The sequence below is a fragment of the Nipponia nippon genome, unplaced genomic scaffold (genome assembly GCF_047370975.1).
Source record: "Nipponia nippon isolate SJK-2023a ecotype South Korea unplaced genomic scaffold, ASM4737097v1 scaffold_81, whole genome shotgun sequence".
NCBI classification, from domain to species: Eukaryota; Metazoa; Chordata; class Aves; order Pelecaniformes; family Threskiornithidae; genus Nipponia; species Nipponia nippon.
In genome coordinates, this window is record NW_028262404.1 from 67,801 (window position 1) to 90,918 (window position 23,118).

General features: G+C 41.2%; 1 pseudogene; it reads left to right on the top strand.

The window, feature by feature from the left end:
- The first annotated feature begins 9,141 nt into the window (after positions 1-9,141).
- LOC148050422 (uncharacterized) lies at positions 9,142-10,601 on the top strand (annotated as a pseudogene).
- Positions 10,602-23,118: the final 12,517 nt, after the last annotated feature.

The window sequence follows — 23,118 nt, forward strand, 5'->3', positions numbered from 1 at the left end:
TTTCTAGACAGTCATTTGTTCAAGCTTCCGTTATGGAACGTCTGAGGTCAACACTATGGAAGTCTGTTGCAAGAATCAGATCTTCAGAGTGATCACATGGAGACATTTATTCACGAGGCCTGATGGGAGCTGGGGAGAAGGGTTTCCTCTGATTCTCACCCAACATCATTTCTAGGGCTCTGCCCACCCAGGGCAGGACTGTCCACTGCTCCTGCCTGAATTGCATGGGGCCTCTGTCCCCCTGTCCATCCCTCTGGGTGGTAGCCCTGCCCTCATGCACAACAACTGGCCATCCCTTGCTGGGTGTCATCTGCAGTCTTGATGGGACTTCACCACCCTGCTGTATTATCTCGTCATGGGACTCTCTCTGTAAATTACACCACAACCCACTACTATTAAAATAATAAATAAGTAATTAAATAGTGTGAATTAAGGATCTGGAATACTCACTTTTCTACCCAACTTCAATGGTTTCATGACTAGAATACGAGGTCAATTTTGTGTTTCCCTGTCTAAATAAGTGTGTAATATTTATACAAGGTATTAAATGCAATTAATTGCCTCAGGACTTCCACTCTGTAGAATCAATGTTTTAGAAAATTTTCACACTAAAGTTAGTGAAGAGGATCAGTTATAATTCCATCTATCCCACATCTTCTACCCCCCAAATTCCTGCTCCATCCCTTACATTAAATTTAGCAAGGTGTGGTAGTTCCACTCATTACACTCATAAAACACCAGCTGTATGATAATAATAACAAGGATACATAAGCAATTGACTTTTTTTTTTTTTTCCTAACCAGATATACTGAGCAAACCAAGTAGAAAAAAACACAGTAAGATTAAGCAAAATGCAAGACTACACCTTCTTTTCTTTTATAAAGCTTGCCTACCTTTTAGGCACCTGCAAAAATCCTCGAAGGCGGTGTTTATCTGCTTGATACCTGTGTAAGTGCCTGCGTTCTGTGATGAAGCTTCCGTCAGTCTCCCCACCACATTGGGCTGCTCAACAACCGGGACAGGAGCATCATCTGCTGTGGAGGTGACTTCCCCTCTGTCCTTGTTCTCACAAATATGTTGCAGTTTAACAGTGTGGTGGTATCAAAAAGGAAGACCTTTGGTCAGCATATGACTATGTATCCTGTTGTATCTGGTGGCAGCGCAATTAATAGATTCCTTTAAAATGATGACAAGTTTGTTTTCAGGTGTTTCCCTCAGGCTGATCCAAGGCGAGGAACTTGCCCCAATTCTGTTGTATTGGAAAAAATGCCCACATTGGTAAAACTGTTTAGCTGTGGGTGAGGCTTTCTCAGCCTTTCCTTTTGTTTTCCTTTCTAGACATATTCAAAAAACATATTCTAAATCAGCTCAGGAATGTAAATTCACTGTTTCCTATCCAACACAAATGCTTCAAACACTTGGCAACTAAACCAATTTGTTGTTGTCTGTCTGTCTGTCTGGGTAAGTGAGTATTATTTTTATTTTTTTCCCTCTATTGTTCAAAATTTGATGTGCCACACTGCTTCCCGACTGTAAAATGAGGCAGCTATGTACTAAAAACTGCTTGTATATATGCTGTGATGCCAATTCCCATTGCAGCCATGTGAAAACAACTGATTTGTTGGTGCCTCATGCAAAGCCTTCCTTCCTCCCCCGTTCCCCTGGCAAAATGTTCTCTTTCTGACACTTCAATCCACCATGGAAGTTAAGGCAGCAGGGGAGTCTGGGAAGGTGGCAGGGAAGAGGGCTGGGTAGGAGACCAGAGATTTACCAGCTGATAGTGCTTCAAGCAGAGGAAATACTGTGAATTCAGAGACCTTGACAAAATGAAAATGTATTTGGATATCCCTTTGCAACAAGTGCTGTTAACCTTGCAAGCATCCAGTGCACCAGCTCCGCAGAGAAATAGTCTCTTCTATTGGACAATGAAGCCCAAAATATATTTCCAGCAGTATGAGCCAGCAGAGAGCTGGAAGCAAGAGGGAGACAGAAAAGATTGCTATGAAAAGGCTGAAACTGCATTCAGAATTTTCTCCAAATATCCTCTTTTGCTCTTTTCACAAAGTCTGGAAGTTGCCTTGCAGCAAATGATTGAAGGGGAAAAAAAGTTTTTCATGAAAGTAGTTTAAAATAGCCATGCCTGACAAACGAAAAATCCACCAGACTTTGTATCAAAGAAAGGATGGCTAGTCCAACGAGCTCTCTTAAGGATAACTTTTCAAATGTCAAGACAGAAGTAGTCTCCTTAAAAAAAAACTTTATTTTTTAATTTTTTTTTAGTGTAGCTGTCATGAATCTCACTATTTAAATACTAAGGGGGAAAAAAAGGTACTGAGGTGCTTTTTTTTCTGTCGTATTGACTGAGCAATTTGCCTGAATTTCCTCTTCATTGTTTTCTCTGACTTTATATTTCCTTGTGGTGTAGAATATTAGGGCCCTGACAGTGACTTGCATGACATAGTTCCTCTTTAGACCAAGTCTGCAATACTTTGAGAGGGCCAAAGGGGTATGGCAACATAGGACTGACCACGCCAGCTCAGGTCTAAAGGCCAGGAAAGCCAGGATCATATCCCATAAGCTTTTTTAAGAGATACGAACGATTCAAGCCTAGAACTCGGTTTTGTACTGATGTTAATACCTTCTCTGCAAGCAGTTAAACTTTATGAAGCATATGTGACATATTACCATCCATCAGACACCACAGAGAAGATGTGTTATCTGTCACACCCACCCTGGGGCACTGATACATCTTTCAAAGTCTTTTAATATTGCTGAGCATGTTCTCAGTGTTACTAGACTTCACCAGCTTGGTTGAAAAAAAAGTTGTAAAAGGAGACAGGAGGCTTGTCAGGTAAATTCCTTATAGGTTAAATTAATTCTAGACAGCATAGAGGTTGTATTTTAAGCCTGGCATAAAAGAGAGAGAATGCCAAATATTAACCACATAATTAAATGTAAATAGCCCTCTTAGAGGTCTTCTAATTAAATATCCAGCGGAATGACTTTAATATCAAAACCACGTCAAATTATCAAAGCTAAGAGGAAAATCTAATATTTAGAGTGGACTGGTCATCAAAACATGTACAGAAAACCAATTACTCTTCTTCTGATGAGACAGAAAAGTGCCTTTCCACAAGCCAAAAGCAATGAGAAATGACACAATCTTAGTTTAGGAATGGAAGTCAATTAGAATAATTACACAGTGCTCTGGAGGTAATTCTTTCTGCTCACTGCAACTAGATTAAGCTGCATTTGCAAACTGCCATCTACGTACAGGAGCTTTGACTTACTTGGTTTAATGCTCACCTCCCAAAGGGGCAGTTTCTTTTCCTTTCTCTGTAATGTAATATAGGAGCTGCATTACCCTGTGAAACAGCACAGGTTCAGATCCTAACTGCAATCTAGCACTCACCAGGAAAGCATGAGATTTGTGATCATTTTAACACACATTTAAATCCGGGGACTGCTTCTTCACTTGGTTTGTGTTTTGGATCAGATGCATCATGAGATATCCTTCCTTTCTGTATACACTTTTGTGGGAATATAGGATGGTAACCACAGTTCTTAACCTCAGAGAGATAACACACATGCTTAACATTGAAGGATACTGGCTTTACTAGGTTTTCTTCATGGTCAATGGAGAAAAACTCTTGAATATTCTCTTCTTTTTAGAATTTCCTTTAGTGGAAGCCTCTTTATTGTTACCAAATGTAAGTGAAGGTTAAGGAGACAAGGTTTAGATACCTGAAGGTGGGTAACACAATCAGTCGCCTAACAGAAAGCAGAAATAGTTTTGTCTGAACTAAAGATCACAGACATGGGTGACAAGGCTTCTCCTTTGTATTGGGTGATAGGGTTGAACAAAATAGTGAATATGGAATTATAAATGCCTTTAAAAGATTTCTGCAACTAAAAAAGGACATCTAATTAGTTTTAGAACATATCCCATTAATGAGTGTGAATACTATAGTAAAAGTAATTAACTTATGCAATATAGATTGCATAAGAAAAATGAAGGTTAAAATATCACTGAAAGCTCCCAGATTTTTTATAAGCATAAAATGAAAAGAATCATAACTCTCAAACAGATTACTAACTGGAAATTGTACATCCATTTCCTCAAACAGTGAGTTCCTTGGAATTTCACGGTGGTCTGAGAGAAGAATCTCTCTGAGAAAAGCAGCAGATTTTTCTCTAATGGGTCTAAACCACTCAGTGATTAATAAAAAGCGGAGTTATCAGAAATTTCAGCAGTTTCTTCCCTTTTGGAAAATGTACCCTGCTCATAGTTCTGAAAGAAAGAAGAAATCCTGGAGAAGGAACACCACTCTAGTATTTCTAGAATAGATTACTTTTGTACTTTCTAATCTAGCCATAGCATAGTTCCAGTTGTGCTATTAAATCAGCTAGATTACCCTTCAGAAAAATACTTAAAAAGCCAGAGGACTCCTTTAATACTTGAAAAAACATATTCTGTTTTTTTCCATTATAAAATTGAAGCAACATTATGGTTATGGAAGCAGAAGGGAAAGAGGAGATAAATACAGAGTACATTATCTCAGAGGACTAAGTTGAAATATTAAAGCTGAGGAAGGAAAGGAAAATGGAAGCTAATTATGTTAGACAAAAAGACTTCCTAGGGGTAGAAGAAATATGCATATGTAGCATAAATATCAATGCAAGTGGCACATGGTTGATATAATTGATTAGTGAAGCAAAATGGAAAAGAATCTTTCACAGTTTTACAGGAAACCTAAGACAGGTGAAACAGGAGCTGAGTCTACTTCTCTGACATCCAAAATTGGCTTTTCACCAAAGAAAAGGATGTTTGTCATTTCAGATCAGGTCATTTGACTTTCCTCCTTGTTAAAATGCATTTCCTAAATAGTTTATGTAAATAAAATGAAACCAAATCAAAACAAAATTCACCATAAAATTTGTCAGAGAGTTTTTCTTTTCAGCTGTTAGTCAGTGTATTTATCTGGTCTTACTATGCCATCATTATGTCCCTGCTACATAACTGCTAGACTAAAATAGCTAAAAAGAATACTAACAACACCTGACAATAAACAACAAAGTTGAATAATAAGTACTCCAATCAGTGTGCTGATACCAGCAGTCAGCAAATGAGCGTTTGGTATCTAAGCATTTGGGTGCACAGAAATCAGGTCATGCAACTCTTTGTAAAAATTAATGAATAAAGCTGGATAAAGGATGACACATTAATGTTCTCTAAGCTTTGTGGTTTTTTCCCATTTCAAATCAACATAAACCCAGAAAGTGTGTAATTGTTCAAGAAGGGAATCATAAGGAAAAAGTAGATAAATTACAAAGTTTTTCTGACAGACTCAGTTCAGAGTTTTTGTCTTTAAAAATTATATTTTCCCAAGAAAAACAGCAGCAGCTAGTTGGTGATATTAAAAAGTATTTCAAGATATGAAATTAAAATGTTTAAATGAAAATAAAAGTTATTCGCATTTGTAAAAAATTATTTTTTATCTTCCAAATCGATTTACTTATTTATGGCTTTTATCCTAATCATATCTAAAACTAATGGGAATAGTGAGAAGCCATTTAAAATTCTTTTGTACATGGGGAATACTCTTGTTAGCAAGAATCCTTTAATAGTATCATTTTAAGTGTTTCACTCCTGTTGCTTATAAATACATTATGTTCTTTAGCTTTTCCTTAGTAACTGTTGCCTACTTTTGAAGCTGATCACATGTCAAAGCAAGCTCTGATATAAATTTGAATAGAAAAATGTTTTCACTGTGGCTTACTAGTGATGTAGACAATGTAACCCTTGTATCCAGTAAACTGCCAGCTCACTAACCCTTACAATGCCTTCCAATACTGTACTTTGAAATAGTGATTTTAACCTGCTGCTAATAACTGAATTGGAAAACAAGAGATACCAAAAAAGTTAACACATGGCATTTTATATATAAGAAGATTGCTATAATAGTTTTGGGGGCTTCAGTATTTTTCTTAAAAAAGTATATTGTTTCCCCTTAAAAATCCTAAAATTCCTTGAGGTTTTATCCCAAACATTTTCAGAAACTTTTGATCATTTTAAACTTATTCAAGACAGCTAATAATAAAGATAGTCCAGAAATAAAAGTGTTTTTTGTGGTTACAGGAATGTTTTTTTAATTGTTTGGCTCAGAATGTCTAGCAAGCACACTGATAAAAACAAATTGTGCTTAAAATTTGTATCCTATTTTAGTACAATCTGTTAATTTAGAACAGCACTACTGTCAAAAACAAACAAAAAAGAAGTGGGTGTTTCATCCAGAAAAATGTGTTTACATGATAGAGATTTTAATGTATTTCCCCTCACTCAGTGTTTTAACTACATTTGATTCTGCTTCATAGGAATTTAAATTTTCAGTGGTCAACGCTTCACAAAAAGCTAGTTGTTTGGGGGTTTTTTATCATGAAAAAGAAATTACCAAAACATTTCTACATTGCAATATTGTTTTCACATTGTATTTTGTAAAGATCTCTCCCAAGTTCCTAAAAGGAAATATCCACCCTGCCATTGCCTCCCCAGCTGAGACAGGTTCCTGGTTGACATTTTGACCCCAGCAGCACTTGTCCCCATGGCACCTCCTTCAGTAGGACCAGTGCCATGGCTTGTGGTCTGCTTGGGACCTGAAGGTCTCACAGAGAACACTTGGGCTTCACAGCTGCAAGTGCCCTTCGACAGAACACAAGCTAAGAGTTTCCTCTGGAAGAAGAAAAGAGTCAGTAGAAAACCTAAAAAATCTGATCATTCACTTGTAAGGAGTTTATGCTTTTCTGACAGTAATTGCTTTGGGTTTTCTTCAGTCTTAGGGACCGTGTTTCAAGTAACTCAGCAGCACTGGTTTGCAAGTACAGCGGCACACCTTATGCATTTTTAAATGTTTTTAAGAGGCATCCTGTGTCTGCGTTGCTGTAGCCAAAGTACAGACCCTGTTAGAGAAATAACCACTGCTCAGTTGCTTCTATACCAGCTCCTTTATGACCAAAGCTGTTAAGCAGAGCAAACCTGCCACTTACAGCCATGGATCATCAAATACTTCAATTCTTTGTATTGATCTTCTCCCCAGCATCAATGTTGACATATTTCAGTCTTTAACATTCATTTTGAATGATCCTAAGAGACTACATGGGGTAAGACATCAGTTTGTCTCAACCCTGTGGTTTCTGCCAGTCCTCCCACATGGACACTCACATTTACAAAGCCTAGTGACACTGTGAGAAAATCCAGGTCATTAACCTCCTCTGCCATGTGTAAAATTGAAAAACTTTGTCATTACTATGAAAAGAATGTATAAAAACAATTAATTCTTATTAGACTAGTCAGACTGAAAATACATGAACGTAAGCAGGTGCTGAAGCTGGAGGGCCAAAATCTGCCCGTTCTTGCACAAACATGAAGAAACCCTTGTTCTGCTCCAAACTTTATTGAGAGTGTTATTTTACTGAACAAAAGGGCTGTTGCTGTGATTGTGCTGGTGATATCATAGAGGAACTTGGTAACTGAATTCCTTTACACCTGACTATGACATCTTCCCTGGAATTCAGAGAGGTCTGGGACAGTGCCCTGCTCTCCAGCATTACGTCTCATCCGCTGATAGCTGGAAATACAAAGATTTAACGGAGAAGAAGCCAAGAAAGCATCAGCAAAAATTCTTTATTTACACTGTTTCTCAGAGATTCTACACATGTAAACAGGAAAGAAAGGAGAATAAAAATTTCTGTGCACTTTCTGGTTTTTGGAGGTTTTAATCTCAGACGTGTTCTTCCAATAATTCACAGCTAAGTCTCCCAATGACCACAACCATTTCATCTAACTAGAGTAAACCTCAGTGGCTTAAAGACAGATGTACTCAGCTGATAAGCTCCTTGCTTAGAAGAACAGGCTCCAGCTGGACCAGCTAACAGTCACTTCTGGCTTTTACCTTTTTTTACTCCAAATTAAATCATAATTAGTCAAAGCATCCAATTAATACAATCAACAGTCATAAGGGGAACAAAGCAACTCGTCAGCCTGTATCAGTCCTGATTTAGGAGTCTAAAGCAAAGACTAGTAATGCCGGTTGACTATATAGCCCTATGCTGTGATTAGAGGAATCTGCAGCAGCATGGGAGCTCAGTAAAATGGCCAGCTATTTTGACAGCAGATTCAAGCAGGTTTGGCTCCCTCAGTCACCTGGAAATCTCAGTTACAACAACTGTGTTCCGTTTCACTTTCTACAGCCCCTTCGTATGGATGAAGGATTAGTTCATTACTTTCCAACACCCCTTTCCTCAACAGAACACACAACAAAAATGTAACAAGAGCTAATTAAACACAAATGAATTTGGTAAATCTGGCTAGCTTTTTTAGTCCTCTTGAAAGTTACATCTCCTAAATGTCAGATGGCAGAAAGCCAGGACCTGTGTGTCCTAGTGTCAGCTGGGATAGAGTTAATTTTCTTCCTAGTAGCTGATACAGTGCTGTGTTTTGGATTTAGTATGAGAATAATGTTGATAACACACTGATGTTTTAGTTGTTGCTAAGTAGTGCTTACACTAAGTCAAGGACTTTTCAGCTTCCCCTGCTCTGCTGGGTGTACAAGAAGCTGGGAGGGGGCACAGCCAGGACAGCTGACCCAAACTGGCCAAAGAGCTATTCCATACCATATGATGTCCTGCTCAGTATATAAGCTGGGGAGAGTTGGCTGCGGGGCAGTGACCTCTGGTCAGGGGCTGGTTGGGATGAGGTCAGCTGGTGGTGAGCTATTGCATTGTGCGTCACTTGCTTTGTATATTATTATTGTTGTTGTTGTTGTTATTATTATTATTCTACTTTATTTCAATTATTAAACTGTTCTTATCTCAACCCATTAATTTTCTCACTTTTACCCTTCCAATTCCCTCCCCCATCCCACTGCCAGGGGGAGTGAGCAAGTGGTTCTGTGGTGCTTAGTTTCTGGCTAGGGTTAAACCATGACAGCCTTTTTTGGCGTCCAATATTGGACACGAGAGGTTTGAGATAATAACAGATTAACCAGAGTGTATTAAGGAATTTACATCTGTTAACAGCTGCCGGTCACAATACTGATTCATCTGTTGTCAACATTAGTTTACCTGATCTGCACCATGCTCCTTTTTTTGCTGTACATGTTGAAGATTGGTGTTGTTTTCTGCAGTTTGCTGTGCTCTGCAAGGATTAGTGATGTTTTACCTGGGAGGTTTGTCATTAAAACACTGTCCTTGAGCTTTATCTGGTATTTGGGTTTTGTACTGAAGCCATTACTGTACTTCAGGTACCACATCATGGAGAAAATTAGCAATTATATCTCTTCCTCTGAGAGGTTTTTTATGGAGGAAATAAGAATGGTACCTTCACTACGTTCTTCTGTGATGTTTCCTCCTTCATTACAACAATTTTTCAGTATCTTGAACATCCTTGAGTAGTTAAGATACTTCTATTGGCATTTCTTGGGAACATTGTTTCGGTTTTGTCTGAGGTTAATAAAGAGTTTAAGAATATTATCCAGAGATCCGCCCCAAGTCTGGATATTTATGAGTGGCAGGGTATATGGGATAGTGCAGGCAAGTACCTAGGACAGTGGGCACCTCCAGTGTTTTGGAACTTCACCCCTGAACAAGTGCAAAATCCTGAAAAACTAGTAGAGTATTCGGAAAAAGTATGTTGTCACCCTGGCAACTCCAGAGAGATATAAATCACTGCACCATGCTGGGGCCTGGTCCATGCCTACCGAGCCCTGTTCAACACTATTCACAACCCTCAAAGGGAAGAGAAGGTCTCTGGATCTGATGGCAAAACGACAGGCACTGCAGCTACTCCAACCCTGGCAACAGGCACTGCGGTTACTCCAAACCCGGTGGCCAGCACTGCAACAGATACTGCAGCTGAATGAGAGAACCAACCCATGCCGGTATCAGTTGTCCCAATACACAAGAAAAAATACACGAGAAAATCAGCTCATTTAGTAAGGGATGAAGATGAACCAGGGCCATCACGAGAACAGGAGGAGGAAGAGGTAGAACCCATACATGAGATGGTAGCCACCTGATCCCTGTCCCTGAGTGAGCTGTGAGATATACGAAAAGATTTCTGTTGTTGTCCAGGCGAGCACATTGTCACCTGGCTGCTCCAATGCTGGGATAGTGGGATCAGTAGCCTGGAATTAGAGGGTGGGGAAGCCAAGCAGCTGGGATCCTTTTCTAAGGAAGGGAGCATTGACAAAGCGATTGGAAAAGGGGCAAAAGCCCTCAGCCTCTGGAGGCAACTCCTGTCAGGTGTGAAGGAAAGGTATCCCTTCAAGGAAGATGTTATATGTCACCCAGGCAAGTGGACCACCATGGAGAGAGGTATCCAGTACCTGAGGGAATTAGCCATGCTGGAGGTGATTTATGATGACCTGGACAACAAGCAGTTATCTAAAGATCCAGATGAAGTCCAGTGCACGTGACCCATGTGGCGAAAGTTTGTATGGAGTGCACCATTGTTGCATATAAACTCGTTGGCAACAATGACCCACAAAGATGGAGAGGGATTAACGGTGCATGAATTGGCTGACCAACTCCGACAATACAAATGAAGTCTCTCTTCCTCCCTACAGGCCTGCATCTTGGCTGTGGAGAAACTGGCCGAAAAGCTGCCCCGGGAGTTCCAGCAACTCGAAGAGGATACATCCTACTCCCCACCTGTACAGACCAGTATCTCACCTATTAGGAGTAAGCATCCCTCTGCTCAAGAGAGAAGATATAGTGGATACACACCACAGGCCAGCCTGTGGTTTTACCTGTGTGACCACATAGAGGGCACGAGGAAACGGGATGGAAAATCTACCTCGCCCCTAGAGGCACATATACGTGAGCTGCAAGGAAAAACAATTACAAAAGGGAGTTCTTTCAGGAAAATTGCTGCTTCAGTTTCCAGTGAGCAGTTGACAGAGTAGAAGGGCCGATTTTACTTCCAATCTTAATAAAGGGACTTTTGATTTGCATTTACAAGAAGTGAGTAATGAACACTATGACCAGGACTAGAGGGCCTCTGTCTCCAGCCAGGTGGAGGAAAGGGACAACGAGATTTACTGGACTGTGTGGATTTGATGGTCTTGTACATCAGACTCACAGGAGCATAAGGCTTTAGTGAACATTGGTGCACAGTGTTCCCTAATACCATCAAGCTATGAAGGGGCAGAACCCATCTGTATTTCTGGAGCGACAGGGGGATCCCAACAACTAACTGTATTGGAGGCCGAAGTGAGCTTAACCGCGAATGAGTGGCAAAAGCACCCCATTGTGACTGGCCCAGCGGCTCTGTGCATCCTTGGCATAGACCACCTCAGGAGAGGGTATTTCAAAGACCCAAAAGAGTACTGGTGGGCTTTTGGTATAACTGCCTTGGAGATGGAGGAAATTAAACAGCTGTCTACCCTGCCTGGTCTCTCAGAGAACCCTTCTGTTGTGGGATTGCTGAGGGTCAAAGAACAACAGGTGTCACTCGCTACCACAATGGTGCACCAGCGGCAATATCGCACCAACAGAGACTCCCTGATTCCCATCCATAAGGTGATTCATCAACTGGAAAGCCAAGGAATGACCAAGACTCGCTCACCTTTTAACAATCTCATATGGCCAGTGCAAAAGTCTAATGGAGAGTGGAGACTAAAGGTAGACTATCGGGCCCTGAACAAAGTCACACCACTGCTGAGCGCTGCCATGCCTGTCATGCTAGAACTTCAATGTGAATTGGAGTCAAAGGCAGCCAAGCAGTGTGCCACAATTGATATTGCTAATGCATTTTTCTCAATCCCTTTGGCAGCAGAGTGCAAGCCACAATTTGCTTTCACTTAGAGGGATGCCCAGGACACATGGAATCGACTGCCCCAGGGGTGGAAACAAAGCCCATTTGCCATGGACTGATCCAGACTGCACTGGAACAGGGTGTGGCCCTGGAACACCTGCAATACATTGATGACATCATTGTATAGGGCAATACGGCAGAGAAGTTTTTGCAAAAGGGAAGAAAATAGTCCAAATCCTTCTGGAAGCTGGTTTTGCCATAAAACAAAGCAAGGTCAAGGGACCTGCACAGGAGATCCAGTTTTTAGGAATAAAATGGCAAGATGGACGTTGTCAGATCCCAATGGATGTGATCAACAAAACAACAGCCATATCTCCACCAACCAGCAAAAAGGAAACACAAGCTTCCTTACGTATTGTGGGTGTCTGGAGAATGCATATTCCAAATTACAGTCTGAGTGTAAGCCTTCTCTACCAAATGACACAGAGGAAGAATGATTTCAAATGGGGCCCTGAGCAACAACAAGCCTTTGAGCAAATTAAGGAGGAGATAGTTCATGAAGTAGCCCTTGGGCCAGTCCAGGCAGGACAAGATATAAAAAATGTGCCCTACACTGCAGCCAGGGAGAATGGCCCTACCTGGAGCCTCTGGCAGAAAATGCCAGGGGAGACTGGAGGATGACCCTTAGGGTTTTGGAGTCCAGGATACAGAGGATCTGAGGCCTGCTATACTCCAACTGAAAAAGAGATATTGGCAGCACGTGAAGGGGTTCGAGCTGCTTCAGAAGTGGTTGGTACTGAAGCACAGCTCCTCCTGGTACCCTGACTGCCGGTGCTGGACTGGATGTTCAAAGGGAGGATCCCCTGTACACATCATGCAACTGATGTTGCATGGAGTAAGTGGGTTGCACTAATCACACAACAGGCTCAAATAGGAAACCCCAATCACCCAGGAATCTTGGAAGTGATCATGGACTGGCCAGAAGGCAAAGATTTTGGAATATTGCCAGACGAGGAGGTGACACATGCTGAAGAGGCCTCACTGCATAATAAACTATCAAAAAATGGGAAGCAATATGCCCTGTTCACTGATTGTCCTGTCATCTTGTGAGAAAGCATCGGAGGTGGAAAGCTGCTTTAGGGAGTCCTATATAACGAGTTGCAGACACTGCTATATGACAAGTTGCAGAAACTGGTGAAGGGGAAGATGAATTCAGTCAGTTTGCAGAGGTGAAAGCCACCCAGCCGGCTTTGGATATTGCTTAACAAGAAAAGTGGCCAGTGCTCTATCTCTATACTGACTCATGGATGGTGGCAAATGCCCTGTGGGGGTGGTTACAGCAATGGAAGCAGAGCAACTGGCAGCGCAGAGGTAAACCCATCTGGACTGCCACATTGTGGCAAGATATTGCTGCCTTGATAGAGAACCTGGTTATAAAAGTATGTCACATAGATGCTCATGTACCCAAGAGTCGGGCTGCTGAAGAACATCAATACAATCAGCAAGTGGATTAGGCTGCTAAGACTGAAGTGGCTTAGGTGGATCTGGACTGGCAACATAAGGGTGGGCCCATGACACCTCAGGCCATCAAGGAAGAGATGCAACATATAGACGGGCTCGTGATTGAGGGGTGGACTTTACCATGGACACAATTGCACAGGTTGTCCATGAATGCGAAACATGTGCTGCAAGCAAGCAAGCCAAGCAGTTAAAGCCTCTCTTGCATGGAGGACGATGGCTGAAGTAGAAATACGGGGAGGCCTGGCAGATTGATTACGTCACACTCCCACAAATACATCAAGGCAAGCTCCATGTGCTTACAATAGTGGAAGCAACCACCAGATGGCTGGAAACATATCCTGTGCCCCTTGCCACCTCCCGGAACACTATCCTGGGTCTTGAAAAGCAAGTTCTGTGGCGACATGGCACCCCAGAAAGAATTGAATCAGATAATGGGACTCATTTCCAAAAAAACTCATAGACACCTCGGCCAAAGAGCATGGCTTTGAGTGGGTATATCACATCCCCTATCATGCACCAGCCTCCAGGAAGACCAAATAATAGAACAGGCTGTTAAAGCCTACACTGAGAGCAATGGGTGGTGGGACATTCAGGCATTGGGGTACACATTTATCAAGGGCCACCTGGTTAGCCAACACTAGGGGATCTGCCAATTGAGCTGGCCCTGCCCAATCAAAATTTTACATACTGCAGAAGGCAATAAAGTCCCTGTAGTGCACATAAAAAATATGATGGGGAAGACAGTCTAGGTTATTTCTGCCTCAGGAAAAGGCAAATTGATTTGTGGGATTACTTTTGCTCAAGGACCTGGGTGCACTTGGTGGGTAATGTTGAAGGATGGGGAATTCCAATGTGTACCTCAAGGGGATTTGATTTTGGGTGAAAATAGCCAATGAACTGAATGGTATGATGTTAATTGCTATGTAATACTGCATGTCGTCGCTTCTACGGTTGCTATATGTCATGTCAGTGGTATTACAGTAAGAAACACCCAGATTAACGAAGAACAAACTTGGATGAAACTGAGCAAAGTGCAGTGGTGGTGAAACCAGAACTGTCTTCAACATGCAACAATCCAACACCACACACCATCTCTCCTGCCCTGAAAGACTGTTATGACAGATGAAGCCCAAAGTCGTGACTAAATGAACTCAACAGATGTTTTAGAGGGATGGCCCATGGACTAAGGGAATGATATCTGTGTGTATATATCAAAAGACAGGAAAGGTGGTGGTGATTAATTGGAATGTATTGGAAAGGGTAGGATCTGGGCGTGACGTAGATGATATGGAATAAGGGGTGGATACTGTCCTGGTTTCGGCTGGGATAGAGTTAATTTTCTTCCTAGTAGCTGATACAGTGCTGTGTTTTGGATTTAGTATGAGAATAATGTTGATAACACACTGATGTTTTAGTTGTTGCTAAGTAGTGCTTACACCAGTCAAGGACTTTCCAACTTCCCATGGTCTTCCAGCTGCGCAAGAAGCTGGGAGGAAGCATAACCAGAACAGTTAACCCAAACTGGCCAAAGAGCTATTCCATACCGTATGACATCATGCTCAGCATATAAGCTGGAGAGAGTTGGGGGGGCGGGCAGTGACCTCTGCTCAGGGACTCGTTGGGACTTAGTTGGCTGGTGGTGAGCAATTGCATTGTGCATCACTTGCTTTGTATATTATTATTATTATTATTATTATTATTATTATTATTATTATTATTATTATTATTATTGCTACTACTATTTCACTTTCTTTTATTTCAGTTATTTAATTGTTCTTATCTCAACCCACAAGTTTTCTCACTTTTACTCTTCTGATTATCTCCCCCATCCCACCAGTGGGTGAAGTTAGTGACCAGCTGTGTGGTACTTAGTTTCTGGCTAGGGTTAAACCACGACACTGTGTAATGACCAAATAAAAAGACATACCCCATCCCATACAAAAAAGCTACTTAGTCATTACCATAGGTCCCCAACAATTCTCAAAATTAATTGGAATACATTAAGGCTTACATTTTGTATATCTTAATTCAAATTTTAATGAAAGAAATCAGTATTAGTTGTGGTTTCATGAAAGACCACTGAAATTTCTGGAAACTGCCTATCTACATATTGACAATACAGGTGTATTACCACTTCAGTTGGGATCAGGAGCATGATTTTAGAGCAAATTTCCCAGTCATATCTATGTACTATACACTTGTTCATTTCATGGAGCACGTTCAGAACATGACAATGAGTTTTCTTTTGGAAAAAAACTTAAACAAAACCTATGGTCCGCAGCCTCTCGTAATATGCTTCACCTGCTACATCCTTTCGCTCCACAGGACCAGTCTAGGGTTAATCCAAAGTAAACTACCCTGAATTTGCGTAATGTGAATGTCAACCCTAAATGTTTTGCTGTGCAGTTCTACTCCTTTTGCTCTACAATACCTACTAATCTGGATACTGCCTTAAAAGGCAACAAAAAATGTTTCTACAAATACATTAGCAACAAAAGAAGGGGTAAGGAGAATCTTCATCCTTTATTGGATACGGAGGGAAACAGTGACAGAGGACAAGGAAAAGGCTGAGGAACTTAATGCCTTCTTTACCTCAGTCTTTAATAGTCAGACCAGTTGTTTTCACGGTACCCAGCCCCCTGAGCTGGAAGACAGGGACAGAGCAGAATCAAGTTCCCATAATCCAAGGGGAAATGGTTAATGACCTGCTACATCACATAGACACACACAAGTCTTTAGGGCTGCACAAGATCCACCCAAGGGTAGTGAGGGAGTCACCAAGCCACTTTCCATCATCTATCAGCAGTCTTGGTTAACCAGGGAGGTCCCAGTTGTCTGGAGGCTGGCAAATGTGACACCTATCTACAGAAAGGGCAGGAAGGAGGACCTGGGAAGCTACAGGCCTGCCAGCCTGACGTCGGTGCCAGGGAAGGTTATGGAACAGATCATCCTGAGTGCCATCATGCGACACAAATAGGACAGCCAGGTGATTGGGCCCAGTCAGCATGGGTTTATGAAAAGCAGGTCCTGCTTGGCTAAGCTGATCTCCTTCTATGACAAGGTGACTCGCTTAGTGGATGAGGGAAAAGCTGTGGATGTTGTCTACCTGAACTTTAGTAAGAGCTTTGACACCGTGTCCCACAGCATTCTCCTGGAAGAACTGACTGCTCATGGCTTGGACGAGTGTACTCTTTGCTGGTAAAAAAATGGCTGGATGGCTGGGCTCAAAGAGGTGTGGTGAATGGAGTTAAATGCAGCTGTCGGCCGGTCACAAGTGGTGTTCCCCAGGGCTCAGTATTAGAGCCAGTCCTGTTTAATATCTTTATCAAGGATCTGGATGAGGGGATCGAGTGCACCCTCAGTAAGTTTGCAGATGACACCAAGTTGGGTGGGAGTGTTGATCTGCTGCAGGGTAGGAAGGCTCTACAGAGAGACCTGGACAGGCTGGATTGATGGGCTGAGGCCAACTGTATGAGGCTCAAAAAGGCTAAGGGCTGGGTCCTGCACTTGGGTCATAACAACCCCAGGCAATGCTACAGGCTTGGGGAAGAGTGGCTGGAGAGCTGCCTGGCTGAAAAGGACCTGGGGGTATTGGTCAACAGCTGGCTGAATATGAGCCAGCAGTGTGCCCAGGTGGCCAAGAAGGCCAATAGCATCCTGACTTGTATCAGGAATAGTGTGGCCAGCAGGACTAAGGAAGTGATCATCCCCCTGTACTGGGCACTGGTGAGGCCGCACCTTGAATACTGCGTTCAGTTTTGGGCTCCTCTCTGTGAGAGGGACACTGAGATGCTGGAACGTATCTAGAGAAGGGCAACGAAGCTGGTGAAGGCTCTAGAGAACAAGTCATATGAGGAGCGGCTGAGAGAGCTGGGGTTGCTTAGTTTGGAGAAGAGGAGGCTGAGGGGAGACCTTATTGCTCTCTACAACTACCTGAAAGGAGATTGAAACGAGGTGGGGGTCAGTCTCTTCTCCCAAGTAACAAGCAATAGAACAAGAGGAAATGGCCTCAAGTTTTGCCATGGGAAGTTTAGGTTGGATATTAGGAAAAACTTCTTCACTGAAAGGGTAGTCAGGCATTGGAAGAGGCTGCCCAAGGAAGTGGTTGAGTCTCCATCCCTGGAGGTATTTAAAAGACATGTAGATGTGATGCTTAGGGGCATGATTTAGTGGTGGACTTGGCATTGCTACGTTAACGGTTGGACTCGATGATCTTAAGCGTCTTTTCCAACCTAAACAATTCTATGATTCTGAGATTCTGTGATTCTAATGTAGATATACCCTTGTTTTACTTCTGGTCAGTACAATCTTGGCTTGACCTGAGCCACATCGATAGTTTTCTAAAACATAGGTAGTAGGATAGTACTATAGATACTACCTGTAGATAGTAAATAATTATAGAAAACTGCCTCATTATATTGCTTGTCGAGATTAGCAGCTGGAATAGTGGTGCTACCATCAGACCAAAATGCTGTTGTCCCATACTACAGAAGGGAGGTTCCAAAAGTTTGTGACAGGATGACCAACATCAAGCGCAGTTGAAAAATGTTTCTGTAGTCACTCCAGTGTTCCTCTGTTGGCCTTTTTTTCCAACCTTTTTAGTGAAACAGGGCCTTTTTTCATTTTCTTTCATAAAAAGCTTTTGGATATGTCCCTTGTAGTCTAAATAACCTTCTGGGGACTGTGCTTGGTTGACCCCAGACAGTAACTGAGCCACCACCCAGTTGCTTGTTTAGTCCCTGCCAGAGGGAAGGGGAAGAGAATCGGAAGGGTAAAAGCAAGAAAAGCTCATGGGTTGAGCTAAACACCATCTAATAAATGAAGGGGAAATAAAAGGAAAAATAAAAAAGTGATGGAAAGGCAATTGTTTAACACCACCCACCAGCAGACTGACGCCCAATCAGTCTCCAAGCAATGGCTGATTTGGAAAAAGCTCCTCTCTACCTCCTGTAGTTTTATTACAGAGCACTATGTCATATGATATGGAAGATCTCTTCAGACACTTTGGATCAGTTGTCTCTGTTGTGTCAAATCCCAACATCTTGCTGGGCCCCCACGTACTCACTGAGAGAGCAGAGAGAAACAAAGATGTTGATGCTGTGCAAGCACTGTTCAGCAATAGCAAAACATCGGTGTGTTATCAATGCTGTTTTGGTCACAGATCTGAAACACAACCCCATATGGGCTGTTAGAAAGAAAACTCCATCCCAGCCCAACACAGTACAGGAACCTTAATTTTTGCTTTGTTTTAGTACTCTTGAATGGCACAGAAGTTTTTTACCAGGTCTTTTTTAAATTTGCTCAGAATTGGAATGCCTCCATGACATCATTGTCTTTTGCATCTTTGACTCATCTTCACTGCTTTTGACTCAGTCATACACAGACAGACCACTTCTTCTCTCAATACAGATAGTCACTCCTTTAGTCCACTGATCCCAGGAATTCTTGAGCACCTGAACTTTTAAGGCATTTCAAAAGAAGATGACAGCAATTATCTGGAAAAAGCAGAGGCTATTTTGAGGAAAGAAAACAGCAGCACCCTTCTTGAAGCATTTTGCTGTGGTCGTAATAAGTCAAAGCCCAACAATATGTTGAACATGGGAATCTGTCAGTAGGAGTAAAGGAAGATGCCAGATGTAAAAGGACGTATTATAAAAGATACATGAGATATCAGTCATGTTGATGTTCAAATTAGAGTTGCTCTTTAACATTTCATAGAGGACAAAGAAACGTATGCTTCTGTAACTGAATTCTGTCTTAAATCCGTGGCCACCACAGGATAGGCATCAACTGCTTCTGGCAGGTGTACTACCTGTAAGGAAACATTAGAAGTCACTTAATCATTTTCCTAAGTGTTCTTGTCACTTGAGACAACACAAAATATTCAGTCCTTTTGCCCTCTTCTTTCCTCATTTTCATGAGCTGCATACAGAGAACCGCCAAATTTCTCCACTCCACCAGAGATGTTAGATGCCAATTTTAGTCAGAGCATTTGCATTAGTGCTAGACAATTAGTCAGAAGAAGGTTCAAGGTCAAAACCACACGCTCAACAAAATCTGCTCTTCTAAATTCTGTAAAACCTCTGTACAAATCTTACAAAAGCTGGCTTCCTAAAACTTGAGTTATTGAACATCAGGGTTGATTCAACTGTAAATCTTAATGGCTAGATACCATGGCCACTATGTAATGTCCCTCCCTCATAGAAAATGTGAATCTGCTTGTCCTTATTGACTGTACACAGGTACAGTTAAAACTCAAGCCTGATTCAAAGCACTTACAGTCTAAGTGTGAGAAATGAACCATTAGAACAAACAATGGCTAAAGCAGCAATGAGAGGGTTGTGTGAGTTACAGCCAAGCAGACAAAGAGATCTGACTGTCTACTAGGAAGGAAAAAAAAAAAAAAAAGAAGAAAAAGAAAGATATACAATATCCACTACTTCTCCTATCTCATTCATGGAAAACATTATGATTCGCTTCAATAAGAGTTTTCCAATGGGAAACTTTTTTTCAATTGGGTCTCACTGCTCCTTAGAGTAAAAATATGTTAGGGCTTCTGAAAATACTGGTTTTAACCCACTGTGAATCTTAAATGGAAAATGTGATTATTTTGATAAAGAGCAATGAGAGAGGCTGAGGGAGGTGATTCTCCCCCTCGATCCCACTCTTGCGAGGCCCCACTTGGAGTACTGTATCCAGTTCTGGGATCCCCAGAACAAGAAAGACATGGACCTGTTAGAGCAGCTCCAGAGGAGGGCCATGAAAATGGTCAGAGGGCTGGAGCACCTCTCCTGTGAAGAAAGGGTGAGAGAGTTGGGGTTGTTCAGCCTAGAGAAGAGAAGGCTCCAAAGATACCTTAATGAGACCTTTCAATATATAAAGGGGGCTTATAAGAAAGATGGAGAGAAACTTTTTGCCAAGGACTTTAGTGACAGGACAAGGGGCAACAGTTTTAACCTGAAAGAGGGCAGATTTAGATTGAACCTAAGGAAGAAATTTTTTATGATGATTTTTTATGATTTTTTATTTATTCCAGTGCTGAGACACTGGAATAGGTTGCCCAGAGGAGTTGTGGAGGCCCCATCTCTGGGAGTGTTCAAGGTCAGGTTGGATGGGGCTTTGAGCAACCTGATCTGGTGAAAGATGTTCCTGCCCACAGCACGGGTTTGGACTAGATGATATTTAAAGGTATCTTCAAACGCAAACCTTTCTATGATTCTGTGTAGCACATGAGGTCTTTCACAGCGCATAAAAATTTACTCTACCTGGCAGCTCTTAGGTTTTCCACTGATGTATAAAGTCTGAATACATTGTGCAGTGTTCAACGTCATCACAAAGAGAAGCCACAGTTTGAACAAAATAAATAGTTACTCAGAATTAGTTAGCTATACAGTTTCTGCTTCTCAATCTCAATTTGTATATGGGAATTCCTGCCAACAAATAAACTTAAAATAACATTCTAATGTAGCGTTGGTCAGCTTTTCAGAGAATGAAGTAGTTGTCATCTTGGTAGATCATTGTCAGGATGATGCATAGATGTGTCCCTCTAACACAAGTATAATTCAGTCACAAATAAATTGCCGGTAAACACTTGAAATTGATATAGTAAAATATTTTATTCTTTCAATAGGCCAGCTTTGTTTTATGACTGGTTTACATGCGTGATTCATTTGTCTCTTAAGGTTTCATGTAAAGCCACATCTAGAATGGAAAGTAGAACTACTGGTATATCATGATGTGCAGAAATCATCAGGCCCTCTAAATATGAAGCCTATCTATTCTAGGTAACAGAAATCTGAGTTGTGATGAAAATGTTTTGCACCCTTAAAATCTCTTGGCCAATTCAAAATTATTGTTTTTACAGTGTTTTGTGGTTTATTTTGCCTAGAAAATTATTTTAAAAATATTGAGTTGCAGTTTAACATTTTAAAACTTTCAAATCCTACATATGTAAAAGTAAACTGAAAGTTATTCTAAATAATATTGCTTTCAGTTAAAAAAATGAAATTACTTAACTTTTAAAGAAAATCTGTAAAATTATTTTAGGCACTGAATAACTGCTTTTTCTAGAAATAAATAAGGAAATGAAGTGGAATTATGAAATCTTGTGTTTTTCTTAAATCTGAGTTTTTAGCTCTAGAAAAGTTTTAGCAATAAAGATGCATCCTGACTCACTTTATAGATAAAATTTTTTGAAACGAGACTTTGCTAACAAAATGGATGCTACTTTCGATGGAGCACAGTTACAGACAAGCCCATTTTAAATAAAAGATCACTGCTTGTTTTTATTTTCCATTTTCTAAGGAGTTATGACAAGCCATTTGAATCACAAATTTAATAATGTGTGCTAAGATTTTTGTTACAAAGCTGTAAATGAGCTTCTTTGTGTATCTCAGTGCATTTCCTTCTCTTTTCAAAAGCTGATTGCAGGCTGATTAAAAGCAACTAATAATAACCACAAATAAAGCCTAAATGTCAATCAGGGAAGTGTTCCTAATGTCTCTCTCTCTCCTAATTAGCTGACATAAGAAATTTAATGCACAGGGGTTTAAAAGGAAACAGAGAAACCACTAAAGAATAGAGTGCAGATATAGGCACTTTCACTACAAACCTACACTTGATAAATATTCATGCAATAAACTTGGTGTAACACTAAACCATTACTGACCTCCTGTTGTTGCCAGAGCAGCAAGTGGGAGGTGTGTTGCATCACTATGCCTGGTGTTGATGTAACAGACTCTAATTAGAAAACCCGTTATTATCCTCAGGAGGTTTTTTCAAGAAGTCAGGAGGACATAAGCAACCTGCAGTGATCAGCCAGATAATCTGACTCAGTTGAGTCAGGCATGCATGACAAAAACATCTGCACCATGCAAGTGTCTGCAGGAGTGACTATTTCAGTACATTTGGAGGACAACATGTCAACCCTAATCGGCTCAGACTGTCCTTGCTGCAGTCTGAGGTCCCTGATTAAAAAATGCCATGCTTGCTTTCTTCACCTGATTGAAGCTGCCCTTGGACGCTACAGACAATAGCTTAAACAATGCTTTTGCCAACTGTATGACAGAGATCATTAGAAAGACAAAAAACAAAATATAAGAACTGCCACATCAGATCAGACAAGTATTTCATCAAGTCTAGTATCACGTCCCTGTCAATAGTCCATTCCAGGTGCTTCGGAGGACGGTGAGAGAAACCATGCTGTTGGAAAGCTGTGGAGTGACTCTTCCACAAGGAAAACGTGGCTGGTGTTTCAACTGCCAGTCTCAATCAGAAAAATAAGGAACACACCCCTCATGTTTAGGGTTACATCTACCGAAGCAGAAGAGAGTGAGTCTTAATTCCCTGTGAACATCAGTGTTATGTGATCAGCACAAGAGGGAAGAGGCAGAGAAGAGAAAAGCTTTCACATTACCTTACCTACCCAGCACAGGTGCTTAAATTTAGGCATGGTGTATGTCTTTCCTTGATTTCACCAGCTTTTTTCTCTGCTTGTTGCATGTGATCAATGATATTTGTCTTCCTCGGAAGAATGAGATAAGAGTAAAATCCTTAAAGTTGTTAAAGTTCACAAATATTTTTGCCATTGGGAAAAATAAAGAAAATAAATACCAGGAACAGGGGTATAGCACCTGACTGTTCTGCATCACTAGACCTCACGGCATTTTACATAAGATACTAGGGGGCATTTTCTCCATTTTGTAGAGAAAGTCAACTGTTCTTTCTGGATGTATGGTAAAATTTTCACAGCACTTTACATAAGATACTAGCAAGTATTTTCTCCA